The 19,307-nt window shown below is 40.4% G+C and overlaps 1 protein-coding gene across 23 annotated transcripts in view; it reads right to left on the bottom strand.

Moving 5' to 3' along the window:
* Nrxn3 (neurexin 3) overlaps positions 1-19,307 on the bottom strand; it is a 1,572,781-nt gene that overhangs the window by 536,026 nt on the left and 1,017,448 nt on the right. The gene's annotated exons all lie outside the window — the stretch shown is intronic.

The raw sequence follows: 19,307 nt of genomic DNA, 5'->3' as shown, positions 1-19,307 counted from the left end.
ACCACCACCATCACCACCACCACTACCACCCAACACCACCACCACTACCACTCATCACCACCATCATCATCACCACCACCACTACCACTCATCACCACCACCATCACCACCACCACTACCACCCATCACCACTACCACTACTGCTACTATCACCAGAGATAAAACAACTACTGTCCAGACAAATTCTAGCATTTGCCTTTTAAAATAGCTGACATCTGGAGGAACTATCTGATACTTGTTACTTACACTGCACTCAGCAGGAACGGAGGTTGGCAGAGGATTTAGCAGAATGTCTTATTTTTAAAATATCTCACACCTCCCCCTCGCCCTCCCTATCTTCAGCGAGAGATTTTAGCAATACATTTTGAGATTCTGCTGCGAGTCAATCACCTTCTTCCCAGACATACAAAGCTTCAAAAAAGGACCTGGAACTTTGATCTAATGCCAAGGTGGGCTACCCAAATTAAATACAAATACTACAGCTGCCAAGATCTCTTCATTTGAGGGATAAACCAATAAGGGAAGCTCAAACATAAAATGACACTAAAATTCAAACTAAAATCTCTGTGTGTGTGGAGCGGGGGGAGGGTGTGCTTTAAAGCATTGCCTAAGAAGACTCTTTTATACCTCTTCCTCCAAAGGTAGGTCATTAGCAGGTGAAAGGAATTGAGTTGACTTTGACAAAATTAATGGGACTTTTAACATCAGGTACCTGCCTAGCTTCTGCCGGAATAGGCTGTCCCAGTGATCCCCTTCCCTATTTAGCCCAGCTGCTGTGAAGTGAGATGAACAGATCTGATCAGGTTAATGCTGGGCACAAAACCAGTCCCTAAACACAGAAGGCTGCTTCTAAAACCTGATAGTCACTCTTTTGGCCTGAGAGCAAACTAAGCGAGGCATGTGGAGGTGCTAGGGGGAGCTCTGCCATAGGGAACAGTCCTGGTTCAGCAGAGAGCTAGCAGAATTGGGGAGTGATGGTTAACACGAAGATAAATGGCATTTTGGAAAGTAGCAATTCTTAACATTGACTAACAACAATAGCAATTATAATTAGGCATTAAAGATCATTAAAATGACCCCAACAGTGCAAATAGAACTTTACCTTCCCTTAAAACAATTTATGGTATTTTATATTATCAAACTAGAAATGCCCATATGCTCCTTTATGTGAACAAATTCTCTTTTCTTGTGAGAAGGGTGTGTATTTGTATATTTGTGTTTGTGTGTGTGAGAGAGACAGACAGACAGAAACAGAAACAGAAATGGAGGAGGAGGAAGGCTGAGACACAAACACAAAAATACAGAGGCATAGAAGGGGTCCCAGAGATAGAGACACACGATAGAACTACAGAAAGAAATGGACACAATGAAAATGGGCACAGCAGTCAGCCTCCAACAGTCTTAAAAGAGGAAATTTTCTTTCCCTTCTCCAGTTTCCTTTTTCACAGGTTCTGAATTTCCTGACACAATATACAACCCTCGATTCCCACAGTTTGAAAGTGGAACCATCTGATAGAATCACTCTGCCTCACAAGCAAGGGAAACCAAAGAAGACAGCACCACTAATTGGTTTCATAGCAAGAGGCTTAAAATCCATCTTGTGGAGAAGAAAACGTGTTGGTTATTACCACAGTTGCCATCCTTTTAGTCTTCAGCCACAGGTCTCACGTTGCAGCTATTTCAGAACAACATCCTTGCTCTAGCTTATGGGGTTGAAGAGTGTATTCGAGTACTCAGGGGATAAACACTGGATGTTAAGTATAATAATTAATGTGATATCTCAGTTTTTTTTTATCAGGTTCCAGTTTTTTATCTACTTACTGTGAGTTGACAATTTAGAGTAGCTAAAATTATGCCCAATTTATAAGCTGTGAATTCCAAAGACTAGCTATCACAAGGTTTATGGAGATTAACTAGCGGGATTTGAACCCAATTCCTTTGGCTCTGGAAGTCATAGTCTTACCCTAGATCTAATATTAGCTTTTAATCACTATTTGAAAATATCAGGCATGTTAAACAATCAGCAAATGTAAGCTATCACCAACTAGGAGGACTTGGCTTGTTTAGGAGAAGGATCAGGCTACCTCCTAAATGCTGTGGTAAATTCCTTTCTAGTAATACAGGGATTGGCAGCAGTATGGAACCAGATGGCCTATGGTTTTGTGATTGCTTCTGTGCCAAGAGTTTTGTAAGACTGAAAGAAGTTGGGTTGAATTTTAAAAACAGAGTAAAGGAATCAAAGAAAGTATCCAGAAAGAAGAAATAATTGAATTTTGTCTTAGTTTCTTTCCCCGTTGCTTTGATAAAACACTCTGATGAAAGTAAGTCAAAGGATGAAGGGTTTATTCCAGCTCACAGTTTAAGGATGGAGTTTATCATTGCAGAGGTCAAGGAAGCAGGAACTTGAAGCAGTGTGTCATGATGCTCCAAAATTAGGAACAGAGAGCAATGGATACCCATTGCTACGTACTCTCCTTTTCCTATTGCTATAGTCCAGGATCCCCGCCAGAGAATGATGCCATCTTCAGTGGGAAGGTCTGTCCATCTCAATTAACACAACCAAGACAAAATTCCATAGGCAAGTTCCTGAGCCCATCTCCGGGGTGGTTATAGATTCTCACAAGCTGACAATTAATATTAAACAATATTATTTGCATCATGGAATGGTTGGTTGCGAAAAAGAAAAAAGCTGTTCCTTTTCAGTGAGATGGGTGTTAAATCACCCATCCTCCTGAGACATCATGGGAGTGACCTTATCCAGTGAAAAATGTATGAACAAAGTGAAAAAAAGCAATGATAACAAAAGGGAGAAAGAGGGGTAATAAGAGAGAAGAGAAAGAAAAGAAGAGGAGAGAAGAGAAAGAGAAGAAGGGAGAAAGAAAGGGGAGAGAAGAAGATCCTACTCTTTGGGAGTAGTACCCATTTTTCCACCGGGGTAGCTATACCTCTGAACCAAAAATACAAGCCAACATTTTCTCCTTGCAGGTCTTCTCCATCCACATCATCTGGTGGCAGTCAAGGAGGTCTGAAGCCAACATGATAATGAACTTGGCTTGGGAGAAGAGCCCAACAGCTTGCTTCTTGACCTGAGAATACTGTACTCTGTTATTTAACACAAAATACATGAGTACTGTCTTTACATAATTTCTGCATTTCCCTATCCCCCATCCAAATCTTCCAACCCTGCCCCCACTCCCTCTCGGATTCACAGCCCACTAAGTTCATTCTGTGTTGCTTGTATACGTTTAAGACTGACAACCTGGGACTGGATAACCTATCAGGGGGCCTGTCTATGGACAAAACTGATTCTCCCTCTCTTAACAGTCATAGATTTCCTACAGCTCTTCATCTTGTAATAGGGTCTTGTCTTGAAACATTTGCACCGTCCATATTAGAATATTGGTTGGTGTTATCATTATTCAGGTCTTCTTTAGGCAACCATCTTGTTGAGATTTCATGGGTGCAGCTTCCCAGTCATGTCTAAAAGTCATTAACTCACTGGTTTAGCACACTTTAAATGAAAGAAATCTTGGCAAGAAGAAAAGAAAGTAACATGCTAAGGTTGTACAGTTCTTTGTATGCAAAGGGGTGGTGGTAGGGCACACCTTTAATCCCAGCACTCAGGAGGCGGAGACAGGAGGATATCTGTGAGTTCAAGGCCAGTCTGGTCTACAAGAGCTAGTTCCAGGACAGGCACCAAAGCTACAGAGAAACCTTGTCTTGAACAAAAATAAAAACAAACAACAACAACAAAAGAAAACCAAAATAAACTGTTTTTGATGTCTACAGTTGTTTCTGGAAGCCACCAAAGAGCTTCATTAAGTAACAGTCTTCACAAATGAGCTGATTTTCCCCATTACTTGATACTGATTGCTCTTTTTCTTTCCTTCACAGATAACAGATGGCTAGAAACGCAGCTCTGCCGCACAATACTTAGGATCAACTGGGATTAACACAATATTCTCACTGCATGACTGCCCACTGTGGGTTTTATTGACTATGTACTAAAACACCAGGAGACATTTTACTAATCTCTGAAAACAATGGACATTGGAAAAGAGTCTCTGGATGGCATCCAGGATGTAAGAGGGACACATGTAGTGTTTAGACCTTCCTTCTCTCATGGCTTATAGGAAGATGATGGTCAATGGAGAAATATTTAGACTGCAGAGGGAGGAATAGGGAGGGATAGGTAAATTCATTCCAGCATTATCTGTAGATAGTTTACTACTGACCAAATAAAGCTAGATCATGAGCTGAAACCAATGGAGTCACTTAAAGAAACCCCATAATTTAATTCTAATTTTTGAGCATTCTTACAGAAGATCAACAAAATTTCTCCTCTTAGCTTGGAGACCTTCTTCTCAAGTTATTTTCTATAAGAAGTTCTTGAGAGGAAAAATACTGCTCACAGCTATCAAATTTCCAGCCACATTTTCTAAAGCTACCAAAGTCATCATTCCTGAAATCTCTTACTCCCTTCTCTGTGGAGCAGCCACATCTAGACCACTGCCGTCTAGGCAATGCGAGTCCCTCTGCGGACATTAGAGAAGCACCTTCCTTTGTCACACACAAGTCTTTTCAGGGGTCTTTCCCATAGAAAAGCAGCAAGGTTCTAAATGACAGGTTCTTTTCCTCAGCAAACAACCTCTTTCCCGAATATACAAACAATGTAGAGAAAGATCTAGAGGTACTGAGAACCAGATCAAACTTGTTTTCGAACCACCTCCCTTTTCCTGCTTTTCCAACATCAAATCCTGCTATTTCCGCTAACCAATGGTCCGGTTATATTTTCACCTATGGTGAATTTCAAGGGACCTTTTTACCTTCCTTATCTAACCTCCCGGGAGCCTTGAGGTCCTCACGTCTATCTCAGAGTGTCCAAATGACAAGGGACCCATGTCAACCAATGGATGTTGCTGGTCCACTCTTTGCATGTGTCCTGACCATTTCTTTCAAAGTTAACAAGGTTTACAAATGGCAGAAAGATGATCTTCTTAGAGGACTGAGAAAAATTGTGCCCCAGTTCCATATGAAAGGACATATGTACATGTACTAGGTTCACTACAGATATCAGCAACCCCAACTCCTCTATGGCATTTGCCATTTCATTGGAGGTCATTCATTTCTCTCAGGAAATGCTACCTTTCCAAAATTGCTGTCTGGAATCCTCCGAACCCACTCTTAGGTCTAAAATCATTCCTAATGTGTTGTCACTGACTGCCCCCTTCCTTAGCTTCCTCTCCAATACAGACACATACCCTGTTTTCAGTCGCCTGCCCCCTCTCAAGAGCCAATCTACAAACTGATATTGAAGACACCATACATGTAAAAGGCGACCATACATACGGTTCTACTGCTGCTTTCCTAGACGGCATGGCAGCAGGAAAGGAGCTGTTGACCACAAGGTCTGATAGACATCAGAGGGAACAAGTCTGTATAAATTTCTGTATAAAATTCTGTATAAATTTCCCTGGTAATTAAAAAATAAAATAACAAGAAGAGTTAGGGCTAGAAAAAATAAAAAATAAATAGAATTTAGTGTTAAGTCTGATGAGTCTGAAAGCTTTTCTCCTGGGGAAGTTCTTTTATTAAGATCTGAAGAGATAAGTTACTTCTGATTATTACATGTAACTGGTATGCCAATCACCTTGATACTCAGATGTATCTCAGTTGAAAAGGTGGGGGGGTCAGGGACATGATTTACATTTTTCTAAGGTACAAGTACTTTTGGTATGTATAATAGGATATATAAATAATCCTTGTTTTGATAGAAGGGATCCACTAACTAGTGTCCTGAGTTCTACATATTGATAGACAGGGGGAATATGAAGATATTGGTGGACTTAGCCTAATGATTTCTCACCAAAATTTTCTTTCGTTCCTCTTGCATCATTCATCATATAAAATTTATTCTGTTTATAACATTGGTGATATTCTTCAGTAGTCTCTGCCTTATTAACCCCATAAGGACCAATTATATGGAATGAGCTACTCCTAACTATAGAAAGCCAACATCGCCACGTCTAATCTCCTCCAGTACCTCTAATCACATGCTGAACTTTAGAAATGAAGACAATGAAAACTCAACAATTTTTACATTATTATGTCTCTCCCTTTGTTTTTACCTTTAAACAGGTTTGCACTACCCAACCCTGTGCTAATGACATTACATCATTCTCTCAGGCTCATAACACTAGAACCATTTCCTACCAGGCTGCTCTCCCTCTACTTAGTAAAACTGTAGCATTGCCTATATTTATGACATGATTTGGCTCGGAGTCTCTATGTGTTCATTCTCCCAGCCTTTCTTTGCCATAGTGAATACAACAGGAGACAACGACACAGATACAGTTCTTAGCTGCTCACCCTTATTTTTTAATGAACAATACCTGTTACTTTTTTCCCAGAGAATTTTGACTAGTGCCCAGCTCCCATTTTTCCAGTCCTCTGCACAAAATCCTCCAGGGGCCACTCATTACAAACATGCAGGAAGTCTGAACTCTGCTCTATGGTTTTCTAATCCCTCTTCAGCCTGGCCTCACCCCATCACATCAATTATAGACTTCACTCTTGCGCTCTTATGCTCACTGCCAGACTTCGAAGACATCCTCATTTCCAGAAATGGTCCATATATGTAATCTTCTCATCTCTTATGTTTGTATTATCAGAACATGTATCACAGGCCAAGTGTCAGCAGTAAAATGACTCTTTTCCTTAATACATTGTCTGCCATATGTACAATCTGGTTGAGGAATCTCTTCAGGAATGGCCAGGTGTTGCCAACTCCATACTTTCCATTAGCAGGAGTCCTAATCGATATTTCACTTTTCTGAATCTTTCCACAAAACAACCTCAGTAATAGAATACCATAGGAGTCTGCTAGGTCATAATGCTTTTGGACTAGATGTGAGGCCCTTGGAGGCTCAGTATATTTGGACGACTTATCTAGAAGCCAGAACATGGTACTAGACCATTTGGCCACCACTAGATCATGAAGACCATGGGAAGTTCACAGGGGGATGGTCCCTAAGTGTTTGAGGCTATCACACACAGCAAATGACAGGATGAGTGGGAAGTAGTGAAATGTGAATTAGTATTTTTTGTAAAAGACTGCTCTCTCTCTCTCATACACACACACACACACACACACACACACACACACATACACACATGCACCTGTACACAAACACACATATATAAACTTCAGGTATTATATAATTTTTCCAGATTTTTGAAAGCTTAGAGATATGAGAATGAAAGAACAACACATATACAAATTTACAAATGAGAAAAGCTTATTTGTCTAAATAAGACATTATAAATATGTTATCTATAGTGTGATCATTCTGTGTGTGTATGTATGGTGTGAAAATGGGACAGAAAGCAGGTTTAAGGGAAATAAAAGAATGTTACTGCCCACATTTTGTCTGTTTCCACATTAAATTAGAAACTGGGGAAATTAGACAGGAAAAATATTTGTTTTGAAAATAGAAAAAAAAAAGCTAAGTGATAATTCCCTGCTGGGGAAACGTGTTGGCCTCTCTTCACAGGAAAGACTGGCTGCAGAACATTCCACAGATGGAAGAGTCCCCTAAACACTCGGAGAGTGGTGTGGTCAAGTGTGGACACTCACAGATTGTTCTATTCCTGCCTGCTATGATGAGAGTTGAGACTTCATTAATTCTGCTGCACCCCTTCTTTAAGTACCTCTCAAAGCAGAAGGGAATGAATAATGAAGAATTTTTCTTTGCGTCAGGCATCTTCCATGTAGTAAACATATTTTGGTAAAAGGGCTTGAGAAAAGGTGATGAGTGAAAAGGGTGAGGGCCAAGAAAAGAGATGTGATTCCCATTACTATTATTTTGTGTGCATAGGTATGTGTGGTATATGCATATGTGTGTGTGTTTTGTCTGTGTGTGTGTGTGTGTGTGTGTGTGTGTGTGTGTATGCTTGACTATGTGCACAGAGGCCAGAGGTTGTCATTGGATGACATTCCCTTTACTAAAATAGGGTCTCCCAACTGAATCTGGAATTCAGTATTTCTGCCAGACTAGTAAGCCAGAAAGTTCCAGAGTCCAACTGTCTCTACCTCCTTCCAGCACTCGGGCTACAGACACACACCACTGTAGCCTCTCTGTGAGTCCTGAGGTACAAACTCATATCCTCGTGGTTGAACAGCAAATACTCTACCCGTCGATACACACCCCCATCCTGACCAGAAAGGGAGTATTTTAATAAGGCAACAGTATATATTATGCTGCGAGTTTATGATTTTCTCCTCCATTCCTTTAATAGCATGACTTACAGTCTACAGTGCATCCACAATTCAAGCCAGAAGTTCAAACTCATGGAGCAAACTGGGTTCAAGAATTCTGGTATTCAAGAATGTTGTGTTTGGTTCTTTTTCTTTCTTCTTCATCTTTTATACTGTTTTTATTGAGCTATATGTTTTTCTCCATTCCCCTCTCTTCCTCCCCCATCCCCTTCCACCCTCTTGCATGATTCCCCATGCTCCCAACTTGCTTGGGAGATCTTGACTTTTTCTACATTCAATGTAAATTAGATCAATTTATGTCTCTCTTAAGGTCCTCTTTGCTGTCTAGGTTCTCTGGAATTATGATTTTTAGGCTGTTTTTTTTTTTTGCTTTATGTCTAAAAGCCACTTATGAGTGAGTATATATTTAATTTGTCTTTCTGGTTCTGGGTTGCTTCACTCAATATGATGTTTTCTAGATCCATCCATTTGCCTGCAAATTTCAAGATGTCATTTATTTTTCCTGTGCTGAGTTCTTATTAAAAGAATTGGTCAGAGCCTTCTGTATAGGGTAGGAAATGCAGAGACTGCAGTAACCCACGAAATGTCAAAAAAAAAAAAAACCCACTACTAATCTACTCTAGCAACTTTTTGATACACAGAAATGTGGAGCTGAAGTTGCAATAGCTACAGATATGGCAAGAACAGCTTCATTTTTAGGTGAATTACACTATTTTTTTTAAATGTCTCATCTTTTTTTCCTCCTGACCATGTTACAGAGGGCATTACACTCCCCCACAAGCCCAATGCAAACTGCTTTATAAAAATTTCTATCATCAGACTTCAAAAGAGCACTATGTACCTTACTATCTAAGGTCTATTTTTCCAATACCTTACCTGGAAAAGAAAGTATGATGGAAGCAAAGCCAGAAGCACACGTGTCAAGCAAAGATGTGTTTAAAGACGACAATAGGAGGGTAAAGTCTTTGCTAGAATGGGATGAAGATGGATTGACTTGTGTGTCAATTGGGGGAGAAATAGTCCAAGCTTTTGATGCCTCTTTAGCTTTAGTCAACTTTAGCTAAAGTAGAGCCACCTGGAGGGAGGGTGTCTAAGATGACGAATAGCCTCTACCAGACTGGCCTCTGGGTATATTTCTAAGGCCTTTCCTTGAGTGCAACTGACAGAGGAACACTTAGCCCACTGTGGCAAGTGTCACCCCTAGGCAGAAAGCCCCGGATTATACAGAGAAGCCAGCAGAAAATAGGCCAGTGTGCAGTATTCCTTCGAAGTCTTCACCTTAGTTCCTGCCTTGGAACCACAATGCTGGACTACAATCTGTAAACTGAAATAAATCCTTTCGTCCTAAAGTTGCTCTGGGCCCAATAGCAACAAGAAACCAAAGTAGGACACCCAAACAGTGCACCAAAGTCTGTGCTCACCGGATGTCACCATTATTTGTACCATGTCCCACTAGAGACATTTCCGTTGACCTCTTGAAATTACTCCAGGAACGAGTAAGGAAAACATGCAGAAAATCCTGGAACTAGGAATCAGCTGAGCAAGCTGGATACAAAAGCTCAGCTTTGGAGGCCAAAACCATTCCTGGCTAGGCCAAATTGTTTTGGCTAAACAAAGAGTGGAAGTAATTCGATTTCCCATGAAATATTGGCTGTTTTATCCTGGCCACAAGAATATGCAACCCCCTGAAAAGTTTCCCTTTGGATAACAATCTTACCTATGAGGGAGAAGGAATGTGAAGAAAATATACTAATAGTAATTGATTATGGTGCTTGAATTTTTTTTTAAGCTGTGCTCTTCATGTGGTTTTGATGAAATGATTTCTGCAGTCAGCGTGTCTTTCTAATGGCAACATAACTTCCTGCATCTCAGTATCTGGACTGGGATGCAGTCCTTGTGCTAATTTACTGGGTGCCTGACCCTAACCCTCTACAATTCACCCACAAAGCCACCACCCTCCCCCTTCCTTCCATTTCTCCTCCATTTATAGTTTCAAACTAATTAGCATGTGATTTGGGTAATAGCGTTGTGGAAAGACAAAAACTTTGAATTCTAGACTGCATACAAATGGGAAAAAGAAGAAACTTCAATGAACAAGGGCCAATGAGAGCACAGAATTGCTAATAGGATGGGTCTGCTAGGCATGCATGCAACAGAAACAAAACTTAACACCACCAGAAGCAACAAGATTATTGGATTTAACTTATTAGAAATTCCTGTTGGCTACTATGGGTCTCATTAGTCATCTTATGTAGTTATCAAAATTGAGTTAAGCTGTAGATGATACTAGTTGCTATTTTACTGATGAGGAAACGAAGGGTTGCAAAGGATGGGTAATGGGACCTAACTTACAAAGGAACTCCTTTAAGTTTTCTTCTCTCTCCCTTTTTTGCTCTTTTCTTCTTGTTCTTTGTCCTCCTTTTCCTCCTGTTCCTCCTCTTCTGGCCACTGCTACCTCCTTCCTCACTTCCTTCTCCTTTTCATTCTTCCTTCATGATGCCTTTCCCATCCTTAGTATTTCTCCCTGTCCCTGTGGATTCAATGGATGATAGGAAGTATACAAAGCATGTCTTGTATTCTATGGAAGCATCATTTTTAAAAAGTGTCTATTACCTTGAGGGGATGTCAGGAAAGGATTTTTAGAGTAGGCAGTGTTTGAATTAAATTATCAAAGATTGTTCAGGCCAAGTAACTGTGGCATTCCCCATCCCCACCACACACACATGCACACATTTTAGTATTTGTTAAGAATACTTTGTGATGAGCAACATTACCCTTACCATCATACAAAGAAACAAAGCTCCATAGGTTTAAATAGCAAACTGGCTCTGTGCCTGCCAAGGAGCTAGCAAGCTGGACACTTGAGACCGGGACCTAAGTGTCCTAGTTCAAATGGTCTTTTCTGTCTCTGCACTGACAGCCATTAGACTCGATGGTTGAAACCTCTAATTCTTCAGGGGAAACAGAATGAAACACATAATAGAGCCCAGTTTCTTGTTACTCTTTACTTCATGGAATAGACACTTGTCCTGCGAGAGTTAAAAAAATACATACAAATGAGTAAAAATCATTGCCAACTTGCCAATACTTCCAGTATGTGCTTACATCTCAAGACACTGGAATAATTACATGAATGGAAGGATGAAGAGAGACACTTGGTGCAGCGCGCATTTGAGGAAAGGTCTTCCTAATGAGCCGTCTGCCCATACATTCTGTGCCCTGTAAAGGAAGGGTGTGAATGAACGCTGCCAGCGTGGATCTGCTAAGAACTACTTGCTCCCATCAATTACATTGAATTTTCTGACAAACCTCTACTGCTCATAGAAAATTTCCTGACAGGATGCTAATAAATCTACCTAACCTTGTCACCCTTCCCCAATGTGCCAAATTTGCAACATTCAAGATAAATAACATCCATGCATTATGAGGTTGAACTTGGCTTCTCAGAATTTTCATAAGGCTCTGGCAGGTTAATAAGAGAACTTTTTTTTTTTTTGCTTTGTTTCTAAAGAGTATCAAAGAAAAGACTTATCTTCAGAAAAGCATCAACTAGGTAGCCAACGAGCATTGGTGCTGGCCCAATTGGAGATTTCAGTGTTCATGGGAATCAGGGAGGATCGGGACACTGCTCATGTGTTATCTCAACATCCAGCACCATGTTGGGGTAATATGCAGACCACATAGGATAGATAACCTCAGGAACACCAACGCCAAGCCTTGGGATTATCCTGCCAAGATTAAAGCTATTATTTGCAGGTGTGATTTTTATCCAAATCATTAACTTCCTGTTACTTTTTAGTAAATGATCAACCACTAGAGCCAAGCTAATAACTATTATCCAAGAGCAAGTGTGTGATGATAGCGTTCAAGAAAAGCACATCACTCTGCTTGATGTTCCTGCACAATTAAACACAGTTAACTGTGCTAACTTTGTGAAGTGCAAGGTCAGAGACAGGAGTTCAAATCTCTGCTCTGCTACCTGCAAGATTCTAATACAGAGATGATAATGTTATACATGCCATTGGGTTATTGAAGCAGAGAATTGATTGTGATAACACAACCAAAGCCCTTGGCACTCAACCTCAGACAGGGTAAGCACTCAAAAAGGATAACGCTTCTATAGAGTATACTATGAATGAATTCAGTACTTGGGAATCCCCGCCACTCAAGTCCAGTTGAGCTGGTTTTTATTTGCTCTACTCTCATCATGTTCTTCATGTGCTTTTCCACAAATATAATCAGCAAATGATACTAAAGATTTGATTGTGTCTGCTTCCCCAAGAAGTGTACAAAATCTCAAAAAGTTAAAGAATCTGAATTTTAAGTTTATATCCCATTGTATTTATTTTCCAGAACTGCATAGTACCTGCTATATGGGATGCTATCATAAACATTTGCTGAGTTACACTATGATACATTATCTCATTTCCATCCTCTAGAAGAGAAAATGGAATGATGCAATTTCTAGGTTGAAGGTCAGCTGAATAAATGGTTACATATTAATGTCAACTGAGATTTTTCTCTTCTGTTTTCTTGATAAAATTATGGGAAAGGAGTGCTCTTAAGTCCCTGTATGTGAACAGCATAATTCCTAACAGTGGATATATGCTGCCATGATTCATTATAAATCAGCCTCCATCACTGTGTGCAACCAAGACAAGAACAGTCCCGTATAGCACTCTCTCTCATCTCAGGCATAAGCCATAGAAGACATTTGGGTTGAGCAGGTCATTGCAAGATTCGGCTGATACAATAGAATGAGACTCTGGATTTACAGTTTATCTATATTATTCTTCATAAGAAGGCCAGGGCAAAAAGCACAGAACTAAGAAGAGATGCCATAGGCACCCTGGAGCAAAACTTTAGTTACCCCTAATGAAGTAAGGATAAACTGTTCTCTATAGTGGTAACAACCTCACCACAGCTTCAGATATAAGATAACATAAACAAATCCCCTCCAGTGCAATCCAGATGGCACCAACAATGAAACCCTATAGAAGTGCTGACACTATTTCTCTAGACCAGTGGTTTCAACCTTTCTAATGCTGTGACCCTGCAATACAGTTCTTCATGTCCTATTTTCACTGTTACTTTGTAACTGTAACTTTACTACTGTTACAGATAATGTAAATAGCTGGTGTGCAAGATAGTCTTGGTAACCCCAAAAGGGCAGATACCTGCACCAAGAAGCAAGGGCCCATGCTTACCAGCATGGCACCTCTTTCAGTTGGTAGCCTGACACTGAGCTCCATCAAGTGAACAGCTGCAAGTTTGGGCTCAGAAGGATCTGAGCATACATTCCCTGGCTGTGCCACCTTGTACACTCTTGATTGTCAGCTTGATGGGAATTCAACTTTCAGGGAGGTTTACCCAAGCTAGGAAGATCCAACCTGAAAATGAGAGGCATTGCTCCATGGGCTGAGGTCCCAGATAAGATAGAGATGAGTAAGTGCCATCTCTCTATCGCTGTGTTTCCTGATTGAGGGTGCCCCCGATGAGGTGGAGATGAGTAAGTGCTCCACTTGGAGCACTGATGTCTCTCTACCTCTCTGTTTCCTGATTGAGGGTGTCCCAGATGAGGTGGAGATGAGTAAGTGCTCCACTTGGAGCACTGCCGTCTCTCTACTTCTCTGTTTCCTGATTGAGGAAGCAATATGGCCAGCCTGTTCACCAGCACCCTCCTGTTCTCACAGGTACAGCTGTTTTCAATGCCTTGCCTTGGCTGCCACAGAACTTCCAACTATGAGTCAAAACAAGTGCTTCCCACTTCAAGTTACTTCAGTCCGATACTTTGTCACAGCAATGAAAAAGGTAACCAAACACAGACATGCTACAGATGTACATAAATCAATGATAATTGGGGGAGGGGTCCTCATGGTGTTCTATGGAGATTCCTTCATCCTATTTTATTGATAGATTTGTCAGCTCAGCAACTGTCCTTTACGGGCATAGTAACCATTTTTTCCAGCCTTTAACTGCTGTCACCTTCTTCAGAAGCAGCCTAATCATGGCCCTGTTGCCAAACCAACTTGCTAAAACTTCTACTCAGGTTACTGAAAAACGTAACTGTTCAGACTTTTCCAGGGGCCAATGAACACTGTATTTTTTTTTTCTAATACCCTGACAGATCTCTTGCTTCTTTGAGTTGGTTGATATGTGGAAATTCCACTTTCATGTTGCAATTTAATTTCAACAGTTATGTAGTTAATCTCTTCAATTAAATCATCCATGTTAATAAGAGATTAAATTATAAACACAGGTGTGAAGTGTATGTCACTTTCTAGAACAAGACAGATACTCAGGTGATACTATCTTTGTGACTGCTACTGTTTCCATTACTATAGACATTTCTATCACCCCGCCACCCCCACAGATACACATACACCTTGATTCTGTCTCCTATAGGACCATGATACACACATAGTATGTCACTCTTGAAGGCTGATTGGCCTTCTGGTGGTTTTTCTTGATTTTTCCTGAGCATTTTTTTTAAACTTGTCCTAATTAGAGTGCTTCTCCAAACCTGCCCACTTGACACCACGAATTGTAAGGTAAGATATTTGTTCTGACCAAAGATAATTGTTTTTTCTAAAGGTCTGCTATGACATGCTCCTCCTTTCAAGAAAATACAGGTGTGGATCTTCCAAAGAAGGGTACACAGAAAAGGAAGGGCATGCATATATATATATACCCACATTTAAAATTTTCATTTGCATAGACCCCCGTAGGGGGAAACAAGATTTCACTTCTAACTTCTTCACCCTCATAGCATGGGTGTAATGAAAATGCCTGTCAGGGAGTGTAATGTGTTTAGTATTGCACCAGTCTTAAAGACCAGCAAAGATGTCTATGAATTGCACAGAATTCCATCAGCTGTCCATATCACACTGCTCTTGTTTTATCTGGGGTGGACAGATACCAATATGCCAAGCATGAGGGAAGGCTGTTTATAAGATGCATGGAAGGAAGCACAATGACAAGCACATAAAAAGGATAGCCAAAAATGCCCCAGAGATGTCAGGGAAACAAAAGCCACCATCTCCCACTGACACACATGGGATTTGTTATTTTTCTCATGGGGGGAGGGGCTAGCGACTGTCAAGGCTCTTGTGGTCTTGATGAAGGATTTTAAAGAAGATAAAATAACATTGATTTACAAAAGGGCTCTGAGCAGCAGTGAGCACCTGGGGATGTGAATAATGGATGACAGCTCGGGACCCTATGAGAAGCAGACATCAGAGTATTTCAAGATCAAGTCATAACCAACTCTCCGGAGAGGCTAAGTTTTACCACTGAAGAAAGCTTCCTTGGGGCCTGCTGTGTCATTGGGATGAGATGACAGTCAATTGACTTCTACTTTGTAGGATGAATTTACAACTGGAGAAGACAGAAAATCCTTTTCAGCATAAGTGAAGGCCATGCTTATGGAAACAAAATCAGAGATGTGGGCTCAGAGGTCATTTTCTCAATTCATACTGGTCGAGCCCCAGTTTAGAGGTGAGGATCTTTTTTTATTCTATTCATAATAGCATCTAAGTGATTTCTAGTGGCCTTCTGTAGAGTTAAGCCCAGCCTTAGTGGGCATGTTTGCCTCGGGCTAATGTTTTACCTATAAATCTGCTGAGCATGCGCCCAGCCGCCCCTTCTGCTTCCTGTTCTCCGCAGGAACCATGGTACTGTAAGTGTATTTCCCCCATTAAAGCTGTATATATTTTTTACAATCTGTCTGCATTCATTTATGCTGCTACAGCCTTCTCTTCCCCCTTTCTTGTATTCACATTTTCTCACCTCTGTGGACTTGCTCATACTATCCCCAACACTTGGGATGCCTTCTTCTCGTCTAAACTGTAATGGTTCTAATCCCTGAAGGGCCAATTCAAGCAGATTTTCCACCTTGAATCTTTGTCAGATCACTTTGGATTTAGGTGATTAATTTTCTCTTAGATTCCAAAAGTTTTTACCTCTACCTTTTAAACACTTAACAAGGATTGTTTGTATACAAATACTGCAATGTAAGCTCCTGGAGGGCAGGGTCTACTTTTTTTGTTGCTGTTGGTTTTGTTTGTTTGTTTTGTTTTTTGAGACAGTATTTCACTGTGTGCCTCTGTCTCTGAAGGGCTGGGATTAAAGGTGTGCACCACAAGCATCCTGCAACATTCTTACTCAGAGGTCAGAAAGTAAGCAGTGATACTCATTAAGTTCTCGGTGAGTGAATTCTGGGACATAATATACTCGATGATATGTTATACATAGTATACATAGTAGTAGGTCCTAAGTAAACAATTATTGATGGATGACTAACTTCAGGCAGAGCTAAGATGCTGAAGGCAGCAAAACAGGAGTAAACAGGGAGGAACTTTTCAATAGCACAGGAAAATAATTTATGAGCATTCTATCAGGGCACAAAGGAGGAGTGCAATTTCTGAGTTTGCATTGAACGTCCTTCTGAACAGGCCTTTAGTTTATCTTTAACTACCTCTTTATTCAAGGTCTCTGGTATGTGGCAGGTACATGGTAGGGCATGGTTCCCAAAGCTCTTTCCAAAATGAGCTCGCCTCTAATTTGGCCAGTCGTATGTGTGAACACGGATTACACTAACGGTCACTTGGCTTCCAGTGGGGCTTGGGCTGGATGTAGACTATATCCTGCAGAAGCAAACATTTTATAGTGCTTTTAAAACAGGGCCCAAAACAATATCAATTAACATTAATGATACTGAATGGTGCTAAGGAACAGTTCAAGGTTGTGAGTCAGTGCATTCCACTAAGCACAACCCTTCTGCAGGCAGGGCCCTGTGGACCCGTACAGGCTGCAAATCTGTGAATCTGGCCTGGTCTACAACATATATAATGTTTTTTTGTTCTTATCATTCTCCTATTCTTATAGTAGTGATTTCTCTAATTTTTTTGTAATCTGACTTACAATCAAACTTCAATTTCTCAAAATATCTCATAATTCAAACTAAGTCATTTTTATCACTTTGACTACCGCAAAAACAGTCTCAGGAAGCTATGATCATTATTTCCCTTTTACATATAACTGATTTTCAAAAAACAACAGACCTATGCAGGACCACAAAAACATGGTAAGGATTTTAATGATGGAGTAACCCTAGTTTCCTTAATTCCATCCTGATTTGACTAGTATTTGACTGCAGGATAAGATAATCTTATTCTCTCCTTTCTCAATCTCTCTTATTCTCTCTCTCCTCCTTCCTCTCCCTCTCTCTTTCCCCTCATTATCTTTGTCTCTCCAGATTCTTACTATATAGCATAGGCTGGCCTCAAGCTCAGCAGTCTTTTGATCTCAGCTTCCCGGGAAATTGCATTATAGGTTATATAGTATTTATCCCCGTCTCTTATTATTTAGTCCATAACAGATATCCAAAACTGCATGCAAAATGCAAAGGCATTTCTAGGCAGAGAAAAATGCTCCCGTGTCTTCTGATCTCCAAGTAAACAGAAAGTGTCAGAAGCATTCTCCCGGGTGCCTGCCCAGCCCAGCAGCCACACTCCCTGCCTCTCCAAGCGCATCATCTAAAGTGTATCTGCTGTTCTGATTATTATTCCCCTATGTCTTGGCTGTACTCATTTGCAGTCTTCCAGACTGTGCTGAATTTAGATAGCTCCCCGTTTCTAATATCTCAGATTAGCTGTCTATCGTCCCTGTTACCGTCAACCACCAATTTTGCAACTTGTAATCTTAAAAAATATATCACTGCAGTTAGCTAGCTATTAAGCCTTTCCCTTACAACACCCTAAATAGAATCTGGTGAAGCCTCAATCCCTTTGTAAAGCAAGTGTCTGCCTCTTACTTGTCCAATCAGCTCATGGCTACCCTCCTCTTTCTCTTCTGCATTCCTCCGCTGCAATGAAATGTTGAGGCACAAGTTAATGTTAATTAATTCTTCAAGCTTCCTCCCAGATTTAACAAAACATAACAAGTTTAAAAAAAAGATAACAACACCCCTGTGACACCAGATATAATTATTGTGCAGGGAATCTCAGAGTGATGTGTACACATACATGTTTGCCAGCAGTGAATTGCTTACTAGAAATAAATAAAGGAGGAGGAAGCTTGCTGCATGTCATTTTATGATACATAGATCTTACACACTTTAATAAGAAGAAGTACCCCCCCCCAGGCAAAGAGTAGAGAAATTTCTCCTGAGCAGTTAATGGCTTATGTGCAGTTTAATGCTATCATCAACACTGATCACATGAAGAGAGTTTTTATATACTTCAAATTTCCTTTCTATGTTATGGAGGGGTTTGTACATCAAAGAAAAATTATAGTAAGAGTAGCCAGCACTTATATCCATCAATGTATAATGATGTTGTATGTACAATGACATTCAATTTCTTAAATTCAGTGCTCAGACATACATCATGGAGTAATGTCTCCTATGAGTTCTTAGAATGTAAATGGGCGGGCAAGCATGTGAGTGTGATATCTAAATTTGAAACTGATTTGGAAAATTGACATCTCAGGTTTATAAATACATCTCATTTTTTCACAGCATCAGCCAGACTTCTTCTCCACTTCTTTCGTGGCATCGTGAGAAGATATCAACAACGTACAATTATTTTCCTAGTGGGCCATACGTGCAGGAGCTTCCCAGATAACCAGACTCTGATAGCGAGTGGAAACGAGTGGAAACGACACAGACCATTATTTGGAAAAAGCTGGAATCCGGAGTCTTCAAACAAAAATGAGACACAATGTTCTTATGCAGTAAAAAAAAAAAAATGTTACTCTGAATAGAATCCTTTGGCGGAATTCCAAATAGTCCTAGACAGCCCCTGGCTTTGCCCTAACCCAGGTACGTTGCTTCTGGTAAGTTTGAGCACAATCTTTATTTGCAGGCATTTGGAACAAACCTGCACCTCCACGGAAGATCACTTTGCCTTGTGGCTCATTTTTAATAAGACTACAGTAAAACAACTCCAAGAATAAAGGGCCAGGGTGGGTCTTTACTTCTCTCTTGGTCCCTGATGCTATTCCTACAATTCTTTTTCTTTTTTTTTTA

The sequence above is a fragment of the Microtus ochrogaster genome, chromosome 1 (genome assembly GCF_000317375.1).
Source record: "Microtus ochrogaster isolate Prairie Vole_2 chromosome 1, MicOch1.0, whole genome shotgun sequence".
Lineage (NCBI taxonomy): Eukaryota > Metazoa > Chordata > Mammalia > Rodentia > Cricetidae > Microtus > Microtus ochrogaster.
Note: the sequence above shows the minus strand (reverse complement) of the source record. Positions and strands in the feature narration are given on the sequence as shown.